At 41.6% G+C, this 20,313-nt stretch overlaps 1 protein-coding gene and 1 long non-coding RNA gene across 4 annotated transcripts in view; one reads left to right on the top strand and one right to left on the bottom strand.

Moving 5' to 3' along the window:
* Positions 1-20,313, bottom strand: part of LRP1B (LDL receptor related protein 1B) — a 768,212-nt gene that overhangs the window by 334,134 nt on the left and 413,765 nt on the right. The window lies entirely within an intron of this gene.
* On the top strand, positions 4,876-10,097 carry LOC309519118. The gene is made up of 4 exons (XR_014213684.1): positions 4,876-5,027; positions 6,793-6,967; positions 7,727-8,252; positions 9,743-10,097. It is a non-coding gene; the product is annotated as an uncharacterized lncRNA (long non-coding RNA).

Raw genomic sequence — 20,313 nt, forward strand, 5'->3', positions numbered from 1 at the left:
TCTTGGCCATCTGACTAATGACCTGGAGGGGGATGGAAAAATACTATTCTTAATTTTCCTTAGCCTCTTGTTGGCTTTGATTATTGTAGACCACAATATCATCCTATAGTGTCCATGGGGGTTGGGGGCACTGTGTTACAGTGGGAGGTACAGTGAGAGGATCCTGCCTCCAGGATCACTGCCAGAGAGTAACATGTGGAAACTCCTCTTTGAACCCATAGTAACATTGCCATGGGGACCTACAGGGTTTCATATTGGCTCTCATGCTATTTAATGTTCTAGTTATTTTTTAATGGCGTGCTAGTATTTTTCTTTCAGTTACTATTTTTATTGATGTCTATGTTGCACAGTGTATACATACACATCCCTCTGAGCTCCTCTGGAGGAAGGGATTTATAAGTGTCTTAATGAAATAAATATTACAACCTTCTGTTATCTCCGCAGCTACTGTAGTTCTGTGGTCAAGGTTCATATGGATGATGTTCTTCCACATAGTTAATTCTGTGAGCAATACTTATTAAATTTAAAACATTGCTAGACCCTCTATTGCCATATCTTCTGCTTTGCAGACAAAATATAAATATTAATTATAAAAACCAAACAAACAGGTCATATAGGGCAGCAAAAATACTGTATAAAAATGTGAAAGAAAACTAAAAAAATTGTTCACTAGCGGGGGAGTGGGTGATAATGCCAAGTAAACTTCTTTGATGAGGATATTCTAAAGACAAGGAGCCACAAACAATTAGTAAATAAATGGCAATATCTAAAAGTTTCTATAGATCCCATTATACAGAAATTTGATGTCTCTGGAGTTTTGTTTCAGGAGACCCTCTTTTGTAAAAAGTCAGAAATACTCACAAAGGCTTCCCTTCATTATACAGCACAGTGGAAAGTAATTTGTACGAAATTACTTCAAAGAGAGGTTCTGAACCACCTGAGAGTGAAGAGTCAGATTAAATCGCATACTCCCAACTGGACATAAACTGCACTTAGATGGCTGTGCTCTAGATCAGCAAAGAAATTATCAGCGTTTTCTCTCAAAATGGGAACATAGCAGCAACACACTTCCCCCCTGTGATGTCAGGCCATGAATTTAGACCAAGGTGACAGCCACTCATTGATATGAGTAGTATTAGTAGTAATTCTATTATTTGTACCCCACACCTTAATCAAATTAATAAAAAACTACCTGGACACAGCTAAACATTTGATTCAGTGACATACATTTTCATTGAAATCACTGCACTTTTAGACATGCAACAAAACCTAAGATTTAAAAACTGGACAATCTGCACACAGGCAGAAACTAGCACTTTAAAAATATTGCTGAATAATTGTTCCTGAAAACGTAGAATGAAAAATGGATGAAGAATATCTTATAACCTATATAGACAGAGAGCCTAAAGGCTCAGTACCTCATCCAGTTAGAGGAACATCATAGAATGATTTCTAGATCTTAGATAGATTGAATAAGTTTATATTGGGGAGGGCAAAATAGCACTGTCAATTCAAATGTCAAATCTATTATGTGAAACTGCTTTTAAGCTCATAACAATGTGTGCCGCAAAGCAGTTTTGCACTGCAGATGAAGTTTCCCCACACAAGAACTTACTGACCTTCAAAGTGTTGGTGCTGACCTTTAAAGCCCTAAACAGCCTCAGTCCTGTATACCTGAAGGAGCGTCTCCACCCCCATGATTCAGCCCAGACACTGAGGTCCAGTACCGAGGGCCTTCTTCACTGCGAGAAGCGAAGTTACAGGGAACCAGGCAGAAGGCCTTCTCAGTAGTGGTGCCCGTCCTATGGAACGCCCTCCCATCAGATGTCAAGGACATAAACAGCTATCTGACCTTTAGAAGACAACTGAAGGCAGCCCTGTTCAGGGAAGTTTTTAATGACTGATGTTTTATTCTGCTTTTAGTCCTCTGTTGGAAGCTGCCCAGAGTGGCTGGGGAAACCCAGCCAGATGGGTGGGGTATAGATAATAAAATTATTATTATCATTATCACTCTAAAAATCTGAGGAAAACTGGGATTCCAGCCATCAGTCTTCTAAACCACCCACTATAAGAGAACTCAATTGGGTATCTGCATAGATGGCAAACAGCAGAGAGAGAGAGAGAGAGAGAGAGAGAGAGAGAGAGAGAGAAGAGACAGAGGGACAAACAGGAGGATTATCCTTTACAACTCTCAGATCACATTGAGAATCAGTTTTATGAAGCCAGTGCTGATCCTGTTTCTGTCTCACAGGAGGAGACTGAGTGCTTTGCATTTTAAGTGCACAGGGTTCAACATTGCTTTGGAGTTATTTTTTCAAGCACTTAACAGTTTTATAAAGTTTTGATCTTCAATCCGGAAGGTTAAGTGAAGCATAACAGCAAATGGCTTTAATTCTAAGCATCAGTATTGGCAGGAGGTCTGGGATCTCTAAGGAGTATTTTTTTCTTATCATTTCCCTCTAGTTGGGAGCATGTGCTTCAGGTTTTTGAGGCTAATATGATATCCCAAAGCACTGGATGTCATCATTGTATAGCTTGCTCTTTATTGCTGTGCTTTTTATGTCTTTATCTTTATTCAGTGTCAAGGACCTTCACAACTGGACAGCTTAAATGCTCCATCAGATTATTACAAAGATGACATGAATATTTTCGCAATGTTTAAACTGCAGCTGTGCTGATGTTCACCGTTGAATGCTTTCGGCATGAAAAGGAGCACAAGTTATTCCTTGAATAAGTTTTTCATGGTTTTTGGCTTTGTCACTGCCCCTCTCAAGACCACCACTTTGCGGTAGCTGGAATTATTGCACCAATTCAAAGAAAGAGCAACATCTTTGCCCCTGTTCACAGCACCTTGAAACACTTCAGTCCCTTCTGGTCCAAATGTACTGAAATACCCCACATTAAATCCTGCTGCTTTGCCACCGACATAAAAATTATGTTTGAAACCAATTCTTTCTGACTTGGCTAAGCAGTATTAGGGGTATTAGGACTGTGCAGTATTGATGGTGCAGTGCAGTATCAGGCAAAAAATATGCATGAATGGGGACAACTGTAACTTTGCAATCCATGGCACAGCATAACAACTCACAAAAATCATTGCCTTAAAAAATAAAAATAAAGGAACTTTATGGAGTACACATGAAACCAGAAAAAATGACTTGGCTAAAATGTTTCCCACTTCCAACCAAGAAAACACAGTTTTCTCCATTTCACATTTAGCACCCACAGCTTTTATTGATAAATATCCACATTCTATTAAGATATTTGCTACACACTAGATAGGACTTTTTTCTGTATGCACAAAACAGCTAAAGGACAGTGCCACTGAGTGCATCAGAATACACACCTCTCAGCACCGAATAACCCTAGTTAGATGCCACCTTGCAACTATACCGAGCACCCATATCCTCTGTTGCTTTATTTTCTATATATTCTGCAAGTTCACATTCTGCAAGCTTATGTGGCCGGGGTTTCACCGTCCTACCAGCTACCTTCAAATTGAGTAAATTCATGTACAATCTCAACACTGTCATCAAACTCTGGAGGTCTCTGGTTTCTTTTACAGGTGCAGTAAAGCTGCAGGAGGCGGGGCCAAGGCATTATAAGGTTTAGATAACTACAGGGTAGCCAAATGGGATTTAAACAAGCTACAACTTTATTGATGTCAGCAGGTTTTGGCATAGGATTGATTGATTGATTGATTAGATTAGATTAGATTAATACGCCACCCTTCATCATAAGATCTCCGGGTTTATGATCGCCCTATACTGTACATCAAATCAGGGTGACCTCTTCAAGATCACCATTTGGGAGGATGCTATGGCTCATCAGCCCCCCCCCCCAGGTGTCTGGACAAAAGCACCTCCCCCCTGGATCCCTTAAGGGGATACCCTGAATTTGAGAGGCAGAGGGGCTACACCCCGCTTCACTCTGGCTAAGGATTCAGCCCAGTGCCTTATCTGTCATCTGGTTGTGACAATTGCTATGAGGTAGGCAAAAATCCCAGACAGGTCCAATTTGTCTGAAGGCAAATTACTTCCTGGCCCCAAATATGGTAACTGAAGACTTCTATAGCTAGGCCTGCTGCTTTTAGAGCCAGGAAGCAGATCAGAGGGGGGAAATCTTTCCTCTGCTCTTCTCCTCATACCATGCCTCCCCCAACTCACCCACAATTGACTACAATGGCTGGCGAGCCCCAGCAGCCAGTGTGCCCAGCAGAGTAGGGAATTCCCCCCATCTTCCCCCCATCACACCAGAACTAGGAGGACATTCCAACTTGCTGCAGCCGAACCAGACCACAACCTTCACTCCCCGCAAAGCTGGCGGTAAGCAGCCCTTTCCCAGTATTTCCGACTGTTCCCAAACTGTGAAAAAAAGCACTGTATATAATACACATACACACAAGACCCCATCTTTCAATGATTATATGCAGACTCTTAGCCACATGCACAAAATATTGCTGCAGCTCTGAGTTCCAGAATCAATCTTTAAGCTTGTTTCTTGCCTCTTTATAGTATCTTCTTTAGTCCCTCAACAAATCCCTTCACAGTCTTCCAAAGACTGAACCTGCCCTTTTTTTCTCTCCAGTAAGAACCCTTTAACCTATCACCAGCTTCACACAAGAATTCAAAAACCAGTAAGTTTAAATGAAACGTCTGATAAACGACCTATCACGTTCAAACTTTTTGAATTCTAGTGAACCATATAAAATCTGAGAAGCCTCACAAGTTACCTAGTCAACAGCTCAGCAACAAATAATGCATCTTTCTGACTTTAGTTAGGATTAGGCAGCCAGATTTCCCTCTCAACACACTAAACCAAATACAACACATACTTTGTTTCCAGCCGAACAGCATTCTGGTGCAATAGGTGAGTGTTGCCCTGCCAACACTGATGTTGCTGTTGCTTACCTAGATGGGGGTGGGGGCAAAGTGAAGTTGGGGCTGAGTGGGAACACCAGCGTCAGCGTCGGATTGGCTCCTTCACAGCCCCATCCTCAATGCCAACCTATCCCCCCACTTCCACAGGTAAGTGGCAGCCATGTGGTTGAGGAGATTTCACCCCTCCCATACCCAAGAATCTCCTGATCATCTCCTGATGGTCTCTGCTGACTCTCCACAGAGGAGGAGGCGTGTCCTGCCTATCTACTTATTCTGCCCAGCAACATATCACTGTGTGAGAGAGAGAGTCAGTCAGTCAGTGTATCGGAGAGAAAGTGAGAGTGTTGGAGATCCTAAAGATAAGATTGCTGCTAAGAGCAGCTGCAGACTCTCAGTGTAGCATTGATTTATGCTTAGAATATTCAGCTCTGTATATAGTTTTGTATCATAGTTGTAGTTACAGAATAAAAGGAAGATATTCTACAGAGCTGCTCTCCGAGTGGTTTATACTCTGCAAGACTCTGCAAAACTCTGCTGCGCAACGACTATATTATTGAGACAGTGAATCCGGTGCTCTCAGCTCTAAGCTGTGAGTCCACAGCACTGTGACCTGTTCCTGTGAGAAGGAGGTCTCTGGCGGTGCTACCCAGCTCGCCTAGCCCAGTCAGGGTTGAGGTGCAAGAGTCCAGTTGGTGCACTGGCTCTCGGGCGATGCTGACAGTGGTTTGGGGTGGATAGCTCAGTGGCACCGTCCCACCATACTAGCCATTACTTGTTTTTACATATAGGTGTCTCCTCATAAAGATAGATTCTTCACAGTTTATGTTATCAAGATCTACAGAGATAATTTGGATCTTCTCTCCCTCCCCCCTCTTCTGCATTACTTGTACTGGTCCAACACACTGGTAGCTACACTTCAGGAAAGACAGAAATTCCAGAAAACTTTCCTAAATGACTATACCACTATGATGCTTTCATATTCCCATTGGTCAGATAATGTATTTTCCAAAGTACTTAAAAATTCTCTGAATGGAATCATTTTATTTTATTTTTGTATTTTTACCCAATTTTATATTTTGTGAAATTGTTAACAAGCTTGCCCCCATATTGCCCAACAATAAAATCAGAAAACAACTTCTCTCTCTTTTCTATGCCATTGCCCATAGAAACAGAAATAAAACACACATCAATTCCCATTTGAGTGAGATTATATTACTATAAAATAATTCCTTATATGATACAATCTAATAACATTTTCTTGAAGCAAAACTTATAACATACATGCCATCATTTCTGGTAAAGTAAATGAAAAGGTTGTCATTTTCAGAGTGGCAAAGGAACCTAGAAATTCCTAAGTAATAACTGATAGACCTAACAGAAAGTCGGGATATCACAACCCTGAGAGAGTTATTACTGTTGAGAAGAAGAAAATAGCAGCAATATTTGTATTGCCTTGGAAGACTTTGTTCTTTTTGATAGTTTTCCTCACACACTACATTCAGGCTACTTTCAAAGTCCAGCTGATCTTTTTAGTATTAGGTTCATCTCCATTGGAGCCCATTCTATAGAAAATGCCATCATTAATGGTCACAAGTGCCCTATTGATTGCCACTAAATCAGGTAAGGTTAATTGGCTGCTGCTCCTTGACATCTCTTTAGCATTTGACACCATTGATCACAAAATCCTCCTTGATCAGCTGAAGCCTGCAATTCAGTGGGACAGTGATAAATTAGTTTACATCTTGTCTTTGAGGCATGCAATTTACAGAATCAGAAAGAAGTCCTTCTGCCATCTACCACACAACACTCATCTGGGAAAGGGCAAGGGTGCTTGCCTGTTATTAAGAGCTTTCTGAGGCTTTTATTTGGGCCATAATTGCACTGAACTGAACACATCACTTGACTCTTCTAGCTCTTCCTTGGGTGGAGAACTAATCCAGCAGAGTTTTATATCAACCGAGGAGCTTGTCGGTCTACCAAATTATACCAGGAGATGGATATTCAAGACCACTGAGGTCTCATCAAGTCAACAGAATTGCTGAACTTGGATTTGGAAAATCAAAGTCTTCTTGAGCCAGAGACTTGCCGTGAGCAAATTCCCATTGTTTGGCTTCAGTTATAATGAAAACAATAAAAAGACTGTGATACACTTTGTACACTAACAACACACTTGTCTACTCAGAAGTTAATTCCATTATCTTCAATAGGGCTTACTCCAGGTAACTAGGTATAGGATTTCAGCCTAACGTTGCATATTTTGCAGGGAGGACATCCCATTGAAATGAGTGAGGCTACCAAGAAAACACGGGTGGCGCTGTGGGTAAAAGCCTCAGCGCCTAAGGCTTGCCGATCGAAAGGTCGGCGGTTCGAATCCCCGCGGCGGGGTGAGCTCCCGCTGCTTGGTCCCAGCGCCTGCCAACCTAGCAGTTCGAAAGCACCCTCGGGTGCAAGTAGATAAATAGGTACCGCTTACCAGCGGGAAGGTAAACGGCGTTCCGTGTGCTGCGCTGGCTCGCCAGATGCAGCTTTGTCACGCTGGCCACGTGACCCGGAAGTGTCTCCGGACAGCGCTGGCCCCCGGCCTCTTGAGTGAGATGGGCGCACAAACCCCAGAGTCTGTCAAGACTGGCCCGTTCGGGCAGGGGTACCTTTACCTTTACCTTTACCAAGAAAACAAGCATTGGATTGGGCTGTAAAAGTGCTATAACCTTGATTAATAACTATATTTTATCCTATCAAACTTCACTGTGTGAAGTTGAAAAGCCAAGAAAGGTATTTTGAGTAATGCCTTTTACTTCCAAATATTCTACTAAATCTATTCACCATTTCTGTTGTTCTCCCTTCAGAGTCCCTGACTTTTCCAGGCACTTGCCAGGAAGAGAGAGAGAGAGAGAGAGAAGGAAGGGGAAAGAAAGGAACAAGAACATTGGTCATAAATCAAGCAAGCATGTGGCATATCCTTCAGATGAATCCATTTGAGCCACTTGTATTTTTTAGAGTGAGGCAGCAGTCATATTTTTAAAAAATATATGAAGGGGAAATTGCTAACAGTTTTTCACTGAGAAAGGCATTGAGGCTTATTAATAGTGGGCACCATGTTAATAAATGTTATGGTCCTCACCGTATCCCTGCTCAGCTTCAGAGATATAGGCTAGAAAGGTTGATATATGGCCAAACCTACGATGGAGCAAAAGTTCTTAACATTAACTACAGAGTGTCATGGCTTTTTACAGATTAGGAGACATGCATTTGTCAAAGAAGTCTCAAAGGAGGCAGCAATGAGGGTCAGATACACAGGCGCGCTGAATGAAGTCAACCCATTCCCAGACTACACTACAATGAAGAGATGCATCATTCTCATTGTCCTCTAATGTAATTGTTCTTTGGGATATGCAGTTGCCACTTTGGTTCCTAATAATCAAGGGGAAACGTGTAAGAATCTTTCTTACCTATTTATTGTGTTTATATCCCACCTTTTTCTTCCAAGGATCTCAAGGTGGCCTTTATGGTTCTTCTCCCCCACATTTAGTGCCACAACACAACCCTATGTGGTATGTTAGGTGGTGAGGCAGTGACTAGTCCAAGGTCACTCAGTAAGCTTAATGGCTGAGTGGGGATTTGAATCCCGTTCTCTCATGTCCTAGTCCAAAGCTAAACACTACCCTACACTGTCTTCCCAGTATTCTGATCACTACTAACCCCCTTCAACTGGCTTTGTAGACCATACCACCATGCCTCAGACTCTGACTTTTGTTGGAAAAGCACCCTTCAACTCTGCAATTCTACAAGTAGGCAAGGGTCTTGCTATTTTAACCAGTCTTCAACTGCTGCATTGAAAACCATTTTTATTTAACTCTTTCAAAAAGAAGAGAGCAGGCGCAAAGGAATAAGGAGCTCATTTTCCTCTACTAGCTATTGGGGCAGGGGGGGACTATGGCAGCTGCTGTATGTTGCACACTGGTGGAGAGAGCTATTGCAATTCTCTCTTCTGCATAGCTAACAAATATCATTTGCATTAAATAAGGAAAATAAAATGTGGCGGTAAGCTTCAGTATAAAGACCAAAAATGGAACTTTGTCTAATCCTAGATCAGAACATACAGTGTTCTACCTTTCCATCCTCCAGGTAAAAAATAATAATGAAGGCTATACTTTTAATCTTATACTTTGAAAATAAAATAAAAATGTTTTGCCACAGGAAATGCTCAGATAAAAATAAAAGTGTTGATTATATGAAGCTAGAAACATTAGAGCTATGGGCAAACTGCTAAAACCTTATTTCACATCACAGCATTTTTATTTATTTATTGTTATACAGATGTGACAGAAATTATAGGAGGGGTCACCAAACCTAGGGACTGTGGGCACATCTGAAATTATGTGAAAGTGTCACAAACAGCACCCCTTTCAGCTTCCATCTCTTTCACCTCCTCAATGTCACTCTCCCTCCCTAGAAAGAGGGAAAGCACACATGTGCCTGAATGTGCATGTGCAAACACACACACAGAGACACTTTGCTTTTCCAAGGGGTCTAGCTAGAAGTCAGATCCAGTATAATTAAAATGGATCCCTTTAAATTTGCATATTTTTATGCCCCCCACAAATTGTAACAGATTAAAGCTTACATTGGTACACACAATAAAAACCAGAGATCCAGTACTTGCCAGCACTACAAAAAATTATTGCTCCAAGGCATAGATCCTAACAGCTTCATGATTTTTCCATGGTACAACAAAACCAGCAACAAATAACAGAACAAAATGTCCACACATAGGAGGCCACACATGGTGGTTCTGAGGGAATTAGCAAACATGAGAATCTATATGGTTCTGTGAATCTGATTATGTTTTTGTACCATGGCAGAACCTACAAGCACTGAATCTGTGATTCTTACAGTTCAGTCTATAGCGACTGCTGGTGGCTGGAGCGTGTGTGTGAAGAAGCGTCTCCACCCTCATTGTTCAGCATGGACACAAGGTCAAGCTCCGAGGGCCTTATGGCATCTTCCTCCCTGCGAGTAGAGAGGTTACAGGGAACCAGGCAGAGGGCCTTCTCAGTAGTGGCACCCGCCCTGTGGAACGCCCTCCCATCAGATGTCAAGGAAATAAACAACTATCTGACTTTTAGAAGACATCTGAAGCCAACCCTGTATCAGGGAATTATTAATGTGTAATGTTTTACAATTTTTCAATGTGTTGCAAGCCACTCAGAGTGGTTGGGGAAACACAGCCAGATAGGTGTGGTATAAATAAGTTGTTGTTGTTGTTGTTGTTGTTATTCCGCCTTTTCAAGGGACTCTGCTCCACTGGATCTGACAGGTGTGTGACTTCCCTCTGTCTCTTATACTCCATCCCCCTACTCTATTCCTCTGACATCCTACTTTCTCCTCCTCGCTCTGCTGCCCTCCCCAGATCATTCTCCTTTCCCTCCTACCTCCCTGGGTCCTTTTTCAGCAGGGTGGGAAAGTAACCACACATTCTACCTCATGACAAGGGAGGCACTGGAACTGGTGACAGGGCGCAGTCTTCACAGGCACCAGATAACATCCAAAATGGCACAATTGTATCTTGCGATGCCACAATGGAGACCACAGAGTTACATCATTTGTAAGGTATTCACCACATCACATCTGCCTAGTCACATCTGCTTGTGATGCTTAGAAGAGTGACTGTCCACATGATTTACAAATGCATGATAGTTACAAATACATGAGACGATTCTCTATCTTAGCCAAGAGAGAGGGAAGATTCTCTTCCTCTCTCAACTACTCTCCTTCCTATATATTGAACACACACACTTTTCAATATGAACTATTAAATATATGATTCCTGCCCCCACAGGCATATTCTCTTAGAATTCATAACTACTTTGCAAATAAAAAGGCAGTTGAACAGGGACTTAAAATATATCAAAAGCAATGAAACCTCTCAATGGGGGAAAAAGGGAACTGAAATTGAAATTGGCCGTCTAAATATAAATAAAACTACTTATTTCGTTTCTTTCAGAGGGAGTGCTGCGGGATTGCCCAAAGGATCATAAAAAATAGATTGTGACAAATATGTATCTTATTTTTCATATTTCAGAAATAGAATCTGACTTATTATTTATATTATTTGGGGAAAATAAGCTGGAACATACACATTTGCACACAGTGTGCTGTTTCGTGCAGACCTTTTCTCTCCACAGCTTGTAATGAACTGCAAAAATATGAACTGCAAGGTGGAACAAAAATTAGAGAGGAAATGTCTCAGAGTAACAAATACATATTTTATGTATTCTGTAGCCTTTCTTTCTGCTAGTTGGACCCATGACTGCATGGCACTCTCAGACCCACAACAAAAATTCCTAGGCTCCAAACTTCAGGACAACAGATAAAATACAGTGCTTACTGAGGGAAAACAAAGGCGCTATTCAGAAAGTATGAGGTGGGCTGCCTCCTGTCTACTTCTGTTTCAGCCTGCATGTTGTTATTCAGATTAGTTCACTATTTCTATAACAAAAAATTTACTCCATTTGTAAACAGACCAAGTACCAAGTATATCTATGCCTAACAGTCAAAATCATTTGCTTTGAATAGGTTGATTTCTTACCTTGCTCAACACAGACAGCTTTCTTCTTCCCTTTTGTTCAACAGGATACACACACACACCCCTACACAAAACTAAAATAGGAATTAAATAACTGGCAGTTCCTCCAACCCAATTTAAAGATGACTCTCCTATTCACCTCTTTCATAATAGCACAGAACACAGCCTATTGGGCCAGTATAGTCTATATGGACAAGCAGTGCCTCTGCACCATTTCAAGCAGCAGTTTCCCCAAACCCTACTTGCTTCCCTTTTCTACCTTGCCTGCTGATTGCAGCATCTGGGCTTGACGAGGCATATGACCCTCACCTGTTCTGAGCCTACTCCTGCTGAGGAATCCCAGAGCTAGCGAGCCCCACCTGGCCAACTGTGGACTCTTGCCTGCCTCAGCCTCCTAAAGCTTCTCTCCCACTGCTCCCTATGCCTCAGAGCCCTCTGTGTTCATGTAAACAGGGGTCCCTCTAGTGATAAGGTCCTGCTGTTCTGGTTCCTACGCACTGACCGCCAAGACCTGTCACTCCGTGAGTACTTCCTACACCAGGCGTAGGCAAACTCAGCCCTCCAGATGTTTTGGGATACAACTCCCATCATCCCTGACCACTGGTCCTGTTAGCTAGGGATGATGGGAGTTGTAGTCCCAAAACATCTGGAGGGCTGAGTTTGCCTATGCCTGTCCTACACCAACCTCTCCTTCCCCATCCCCAGCTTGCCCCTGTGGGTCCCAGTCCTGGCTGCACTCCACACGGGGATCCTCTTCTTCCTCCCCTCAGTCTGCCAGTTCATGACAGTGCCAGTTCTAGTTGCATGCATCTTCCATTCCCACACACCTCACCAGTCCTCCTCCCTAAGATGAAGTGTGGACTGATATAAATATGTGAGTTATTGATATAAATGGAAATTGTGAGGGTGAACAACTGAACTTAGTGATTCAAACGCCAGGATCAGGAAGTCACCATCTACCCAACTAGACTAAATTTCATTTCTGAGGAAGCTTCTCATCAAGACTAAGTAAGAGACCAAAGCTATGTGAATTCAGCAGCCTGCCTGGTCTCATGAATGCTGTGTATATATATGCAAAATGAGATATCAGCTTGAAATACATGTTAGGAACAAAGGAAGCTAGCTAATACTGAATTAATATTGTCTGCACTGACTAGCAGCAGTCATTCCCAGCCCTAGCTGGAGACTTTGGAGACTGAACTTGGGATCTCTCACATGCACAGCACCATCTCTATCGCTGAGCTATTCACCCACCCAAACAGTGTTGTGATTGACTGCAAATAGGATAAGAGCCTTGGGGTAAACCCCAATTCACAATAAAAGTAAGTATTACACTGAATTTCTTCAAAAGGAAACCAAACCCAGGTAAATGCTACACCCCTGGAACTTTTCACTGTTCATAGAATTGGATTGGTTATAAGAACTCATTATTTGTGAACATAGCAGTAATATCACCAGGCAGGAGTGCTAGAAAACTGCATTTGAAGAGTTTGTAATATTAACTATTAATGGATAAACTATAGTATAAATAGAACTCATAATTGGACAAAACAATTATCTGTATTCCAAATGCAGATGTAATAAATTCAAAGTACTTTCAAAACAACGACAACATAAATGACTCAAGTAACAATATACGTTTCCTTTCTTGCTTTCTTATTTGTGTTTGACCACCTTCCATCCAGTGTTTACTCTATTTTTAAAACCAATTTATTCTTTAAACAATTTGACAGCTAAGAAGATGGAAACGTGACCCATAGCCTCTCCATTTTGTTTATAGGTTTATCCTTCTCAGACTGACAGTTAAGGAAATGGCAACATAACATCTTAAAATGAACTCAGCATTTGAAAAAAAACTTTTCTGACCTATACTACTGAAAGAGGAAATATTTATCATGTATTGTAAAGTTTAAGAAAAACAATGCACAAGACTAGCTGTGGAATCTATTAGTGATTCTTTGGAGGGTGCAAAGAAACAACAGTTTTGCTCTTAACAGTAACAACCATCACAGAGCATTGAAAAGCCATGTACGTTCTTCACAGAAAACATTTTTTCCAGCTTAACTGGAAAATGTTTATTTCACATAGTGTACACTTTTTGAAATGCAATACATTCTTTCCAGATGAATTATCCAAACAAGGCTCCATACATAATTTATTGTTCTTGTTTCTAAATGTGTATTTGATATATTTATGTTCTTTGGAGCTTTGGTTTGTCACCTTTCTTGATTATATTAGGGAAACATAATTGAGTAAAAATATAAGTTAAGGGTCGGACACGACTAAACGACTAAACAACATAAGTTAAGGAAAAAATATTGGGATACTGTACAATCCTATGGCCTTGCTGCATATTAGTTTTCAAATGGAGCTGCAGCAAATTATTTGAAGTTACTCTGACATGTGGGGGATTTATTTTTCACCTTTCAAGCTATCTGAAGGAATATGAAGGTGATCTGCACAGAATACATCCAAGACCTGCTAGTCCCCTTAAAATACCATGCTGAAGCATCAGAGCTATAAACAGCCTCTGGAAGGTGACACTTCTGTGAATGTCACCAAGCTTATGGAGCTAAACTGTAATTTGCCCATTAATCTCCAATACTTTTGCTAACATGGGCTAATAAAGGCTAAGCTTGCTAGCACCCATGAAAACATTACAAAACCTAGCAGCTCTCCAGAATTTTCCTAAATGAGAAATGTTTTCTAAAAACAAGCTACAGTTAAATTGAAAGAGAGAAAAACAAGAAAAGAGAGAGAGAGAGGTGATACTGTAGCTGCTACAAAACTGGAGAATGAATGCCAACACTGCAACAGTGCCAAAGAGGCCAATCATTCTGTGATGGCAGCTCCATGATTACTAATTATCAGAAGGTGAATCAGAAACAAACTGAGATATAACTGCTAGTGGCAAGTCTTTTTGTTTCAAACACAACAGACAAATATAAGAGGCCTGCTGAGAATAAGCATACTTCAGCTGATGCATCCACTTTTTGGACCAAAGTATAATCTGAAGGGGTCATACAATATTTAAAATTAAAAGGGCGTAGGAGTGCCCCTTTTAGCAAAAATAAAATAAAAAATGCTTCTACCACAATAAACCTCAAGATTCTATAGCTTACTAAAAAGGGACTTGTTGTGCTTGAGACTATGTGTTTATGATCTACCTGATATAAGGCCTATGAATGTGCCAAATTTCAAACAGATCCGGTTCAAATTGCCACAGGCATAAGAGGCTTTTAAATGCTCAGAACTGGCACATTAATCCCTTTTATTGCACTGTTTATACAAGTACCCCATATACTACTTTCTCATGAAAACTAATGTGCTTTATTCGGTCTTGCTGATATAGACATGGGGTGGCATTCAAGTAAGTTTTACTCAGAGTAAAAAGGTAAAGGTACCCCTGCCCGTACGGGCCAGTTGTGTCCGACTCTAGGGTTGTGTGCCCATCTCACTTAAGAGGCCGGGGGCCAGCGCTGTCCGGAGACACTTCCGGGTCACGTGGCCAGCGTGACGAAGCTGCTCTGGCGAGCCGGCACCAGCGCAGCACACGGAAACGCCGTTTACCTTCCCGCTATAAAGCGGTACCTATTTATCTACTTGCACTTAAGGGTGCTTTCGAACTGCTAGGTGGGCAGGAGCTGGGACCGAAAGACGGGAGCTCACCCCGCCGCGGGGATTCGAACCGCCGACCATGCGATCGGCAAGCCCTAGGCACTGAGGTTTTACCCACAGCGCCACCCGCGTCCCATTTACTCAGAGTAGGACCATTGAAATTAATGAACATGACTAAATTAGGCACATGCATTTTAATGAGTTTACAGTGAGTAAATCTTAGTTGAACACCACCCATAATTTCATTGGTTTGACAAAGTTCTGAGCGTTCTAACGTTTGTGCCCTGTTAAAGCCTGTGGCAGCAACTACTGGCAAAATAATACATGGCACGTGTATTATTTGAAGCAAAAATTTGAAGCAAAAATTTGCCAGGATATTTACAGAGGGATGCTATGTGCAATGCCAGTTCCTTCCGTTATTTAATATGACTGTGTGATGGAGTGATCAGATATGGGGATGTTACCAACCTTTTGGGGGCCCACAGATATACCTGAAAAGCTGATAAACTATCATGGAGAACCATACCCCACAATCCTGAGTGCTCCCGCTGCAGCTGCACACACATCAACACATCCCTGTAAGCCCTAGCTCACCTGCTCCAATACCCTCCTCAACCTACAACCTCAGAAACAGAAACAACACTTTCAGCAGACTCTTCCTGTACATTGATCCATGAATGCGGGCACCATCCACATTGACACTCCCCTATCTAGTAGGCAGTCCTTTAAAATCTATCTAAGTTAGTATTCTCTTAATGACAGTGACTACTCAGATGCCTCTGGGTGATCCGAAATGTGTATCTGGGTGATCAGAAAGAAAAATCCTATAGGAGATATAGTGCCAATGGTAACAATGCAGATCTGTTAGTCAGGTGTGGCTAGGCCAGTAAACAGATGGATCGTGGCCACAGACTGCAACTGCTTCTGCAATGAAGCCAGGTTCAGGTTCAAACAGGCTCCCAATTAAAGGGAGTTGTGTAATACAGAGGCTACAACTGAAAATGCCTCCTGAGTTCTGATGTGACCTTGAAGTTCTGAGCTTGAGGCATACTTGGCACTTCCAACCTTCAGGGCTGCAGTATGGCCTTCAATGTCCATCTTCCCTTATGGGTTACACATGCTGTTCTGTGATGGAAATGCTAAAGGCCTTTTACTCCACCTAATTCAGAATATTTTTTCAAGTGGTGTAACAGCTGCTTTGGGACTCAATATTTTCCAGCCTCTGCACAGTGAACAATTTTTCTGTAATAGGCTTTCCAAACCCTAAAGTTTGCCTATGTGGTGCCAGGTAATTTAAGGGCCCACTAACAAGCCAATCATTGCAGGAATGCTTTCTTCTTTTATTCAACATTTTGTTTCACTCCCACCTGACCTATTTCCACCTGCAGCAGCCTATTTTAGCTGAGCTGCAGTTTGTTAGCTAGTGATATTTTTTCCATTGATTCAAAGTACCATCCTGGGCAAAGTTGGACAGTATAGAGAAAATGCAAGTTATTACCATTCCAAAGAGTAAGAGAGGCTGTTAAAGGATTTGCGGTCATTAATTAAAATGTCAAATGTGTAATGTCCTTAAGAGCTGTTATGGAACTTTTCAGATGCCCAACTACAACGCAAACTTTTATTGAAAAATGATCCTTAAAATCTCTCTTCCCTTACACTTCTTCCATGCAGAGAAGCCAGATGCATATTCCTGCACTGCATGGAGTTGGACTAGATGATCCTTGGGATCCCTTCCAACTCTACAATGATTGTGTGATTCTAGGAAGCTTTTTAACTGTACCCTGCTCAAACCAATAAATACTGTGGGGCTTCAGGTCAGGTTTGCTTTGCCTTGTCCCAAGTCTCAGATTTCAAGTAACCCACTAAACCCCTCATGCCTCCCAATTCTTGGACATTTTGTATGCATAGTAAAACCCTAATATTTGTTATATGCTTGAATTATGAAAATGATTACTTTGTAAGAATACTACTGCATAAGCCTTCTCTTTCACCAGATGCAGAATACAAGGGAGCATTGCAAAACTATCACTAGGATGTACAATCCTCATTAAACGACAGATTATTTATATTAATCTTTCTCTTTTTAAACTGCACAAAGTCCTTGTCAGGAGCAGGGAGCCTGGGCATATAAAATAAAGCACATAAAGTAAGGCACAGATATAAGCCCTGAGTTAGAGCCATTTCAAGTTGAATGGGGACATGTAAATCCTGCTGATGTGTTAAGTGTAAATTGTCTTGAAAATCATGCTCTGCTTCAGCATATATGGAAGGGTCAGAGGAACACCTCAGATTTGAGATCCCACCCGCCCTTGCTCAATGTGGTAAATACATAATTTTCTACTTATATTACTAGTTAACCTCTTAATCGATAACCCAGTTCATAATCTGAGGTGCATACTGGGTGTCATAATATAAAGCCAAAGGTATAGTAATCAAGACTGATTGGTTGCTGTTGGCTTACTCTGGAAATATTGTTAAATACTTTGTTTCTTAATGCCCATTTTTATGTTGTTAGGTTCGAATGAAACTGTGCTGTTTTATGTATGATACAAGATATTCAGTCTGACAGAAATGACTTATCTGACTTTTCCGGGGATGAAAATACTACAAAAGGTCATTTGACATTACTTATCTTCCTAGTGTTAGCTTAGTAGTAACAGAGAATTATTTGGAAAAAGATATATGTGGTATTTCTTGTTGGGGGGGGGGCAAGTAGAATTTTCTGTTAAAATAGAAGTCCTAACCTTCTACATACACTTCTACAGTAGAAGGCATATCAAACCCAGTTAGTGAGATGAAGCAGCCTTCAGGATGAAGTGCCGTGGCTGTACTTGACGAACATGAGCTATAGCATTGCATGCAAGTGTTTTGTATAACTTCTTGCTCAGCATAAAATCTTGCTCTTTTAAATATAACAGCGGTGAGTTCAGTACTCAGGTGCTCTCATTTGCCTTAGGAAGTCTGTCTGCTGCATTCCTTGTGTGCTTTGCATGAAAAATTTATATGACTTCTTGAAATGGGTTCTAAAATTCTACAAACCCATGATCAAACTTCAGTACATAAAAAGCTTATATATCACATTTTCATCCACTGATGCTAATGCATTAGCTTACAGTATCAGGAGGAGAGACTCTGAGTACTAAGAAAAAGCCACCTATACCAGTAAATATGAGGGAGGCTGCACGGAGTAAATTATCTGAAGGAGACAGATGTCAAGGGTTTGATTAATGGATCAGAGAAGAAAAAAGAGGAAAAGACCTCTTACGATCTCTTTAAATTGCTGCATTTGGACAAAAGACATGGTAAACCTCCCACTTAGGTTTGCAGATTTAGCAGTACCTGAACTTATCCTGAACTTTTATATGGAAACGTTTATATATAGCAACTTGTCAGATCATTCTGTGGTCTCTATAGCAGGAATCATGACACAAATTGCAGTATCCGGTAGCTGCTGCCAAATACTAGGAACCTTAGGGCTGACTTATACAGGCATGTTAATCATTTGACAGCATCAAGTGATCACACATCAGACACTAGAAACAGAATGTTTGTGTTGTTTTCATTTCCGGGCGCAGAATGGCACTTCTAGAATCCATGGCTTCTGCTTGGAAGGCAAAATTACAGCAACTACAATCCCACAATCCTTTGCAAGAAGTGATGCTCATTATTTCCACAGCAGTGGACCCGGGGAGGAATGACCGCTGGGAGGAGCGCAGAAGGAAGAAGCTCTGTGGTGCACCTGTAGCAACAAAACCAGATGCCTTCATCTGTGCCACCTGCTATAAAACATGTCTCCCCCATATCGGCCTCTACAGCCACAACAGGCGCTGTAAGTTTCAGTGGTTTGACTTTTTTCTCAAAGGTGCACTCTTCCATTGTCTCCCGAGACAGGCGGATGCCAACAACGATTTCCAATTTAGTGACTGTCCCTAGTGAACTATCCCTGTTATATACTCCCCCTTTTGAAGGTTTGTGTGTGTTTCACTTGGGAATGAGGGGCTTCTGCAGAAGGAGGAGATCTTGCCCCCCATCCCACCATTTTCCTTGGAGAGAAAAAGTAGACTCTGAGGCAAGAGACAAAATGTTTTTCCCCATTACTAGTGCAAACTGTAAAAACTGCACAGGCACTTATCAGTGGACTATTAACGCATTATTAAAATACAGTGGTACCTCGGGTTAAGTGCTTAATTCGTTCTGGAAGTCCGTTCTTAACCTGAAACTGTTCTTAGCCCGAAGCACCACTTTAGCTAATGGGGCCTCCTGCTGCCGCCGTGCTGCTGGAGCACGATTTCTGTTCTCATCCTGAAGCAAAGTTCTTAACCCGAGGTACTATTTCTGGGTTAGCGGAGTCTGTAACCTGAAGCGTATGTAACCCGAGGTACCACTGTATGAACAATTAAAGAATGTCCTAAACATTCACAAGGCAGAATGTTCTTCTGTCTTGTGAGTAAGACAGTAAAATCAATATTCCTTTAATGGTTGTAGGTGGTCCCTTGATTCAATTCACCAGCAGGAGTGCTGGATATATGTGTGTGTGAGAGAGAAGGAAAGATTTTCAGCTTTGAATGGGCAGACGCAGGGAGAGAGAATGCAACAGATGAAAGTTAACTTAGCTGGAGTTTGTTAGAACTGGGTATCTGGCCTAGGGGTTGGTGCAAGCTGCCACCTGAGAATCCAAGGGTGCTTGTGCTCTGTGTATATATTTATGAATAAAACACATAATATGAAGGAGCCATTAAGTCTCTAGTGCTCTTTGTTTTATTGGAAAGAAAATCCTCCAGTGTTTCCCCCACAATTTCTCAACATAGTCAGAAGTGGCAAACATGGAACAGTATTTTGGGTCATGCTTGTACAGTAGTGGACTCACTACTGTGTAAACACTGAACAACTGACTCATGTGGGGGGGGGGGAAATACCAGGGAGTATATACAAAAAGTTCTTGTGCAATAGCAATGTCTGAAAAGGTGAGTAGATGTTTGGGACGGTTTGGAGAAGGGATCCCATATGCCAGCATTTGCCACAGCTAAGACTTCACATCCCAAACCACAATGTGCTACAGGCAGGGAGAAGTACAATAGAGAGGCTTGGCTGTGTACACACAACAGTTTAAAGTGGATTCGATGCAACCCCTGTTTTGTTTGTTTGTTTGTTGCATGAATCACACAACATTGTCCTCCAACAGACAGCCTGTACGTCCCCTCCAAAGGCATAGTGTGGGTACTTAGTGGT

Source organism: Podarcis vaucheri (genome assembly GCF_965113315.1).
Source record: "Podarcis vaucheri genome assembly, chromosome: 1".
In the NCBI taxonomy this organism is placed as follows: Eukaryota; Metazoa; Chordata; class Lepidosauria; order Squamata; family Lacertidae; genus Podarcis; species Podarcis vaucheri.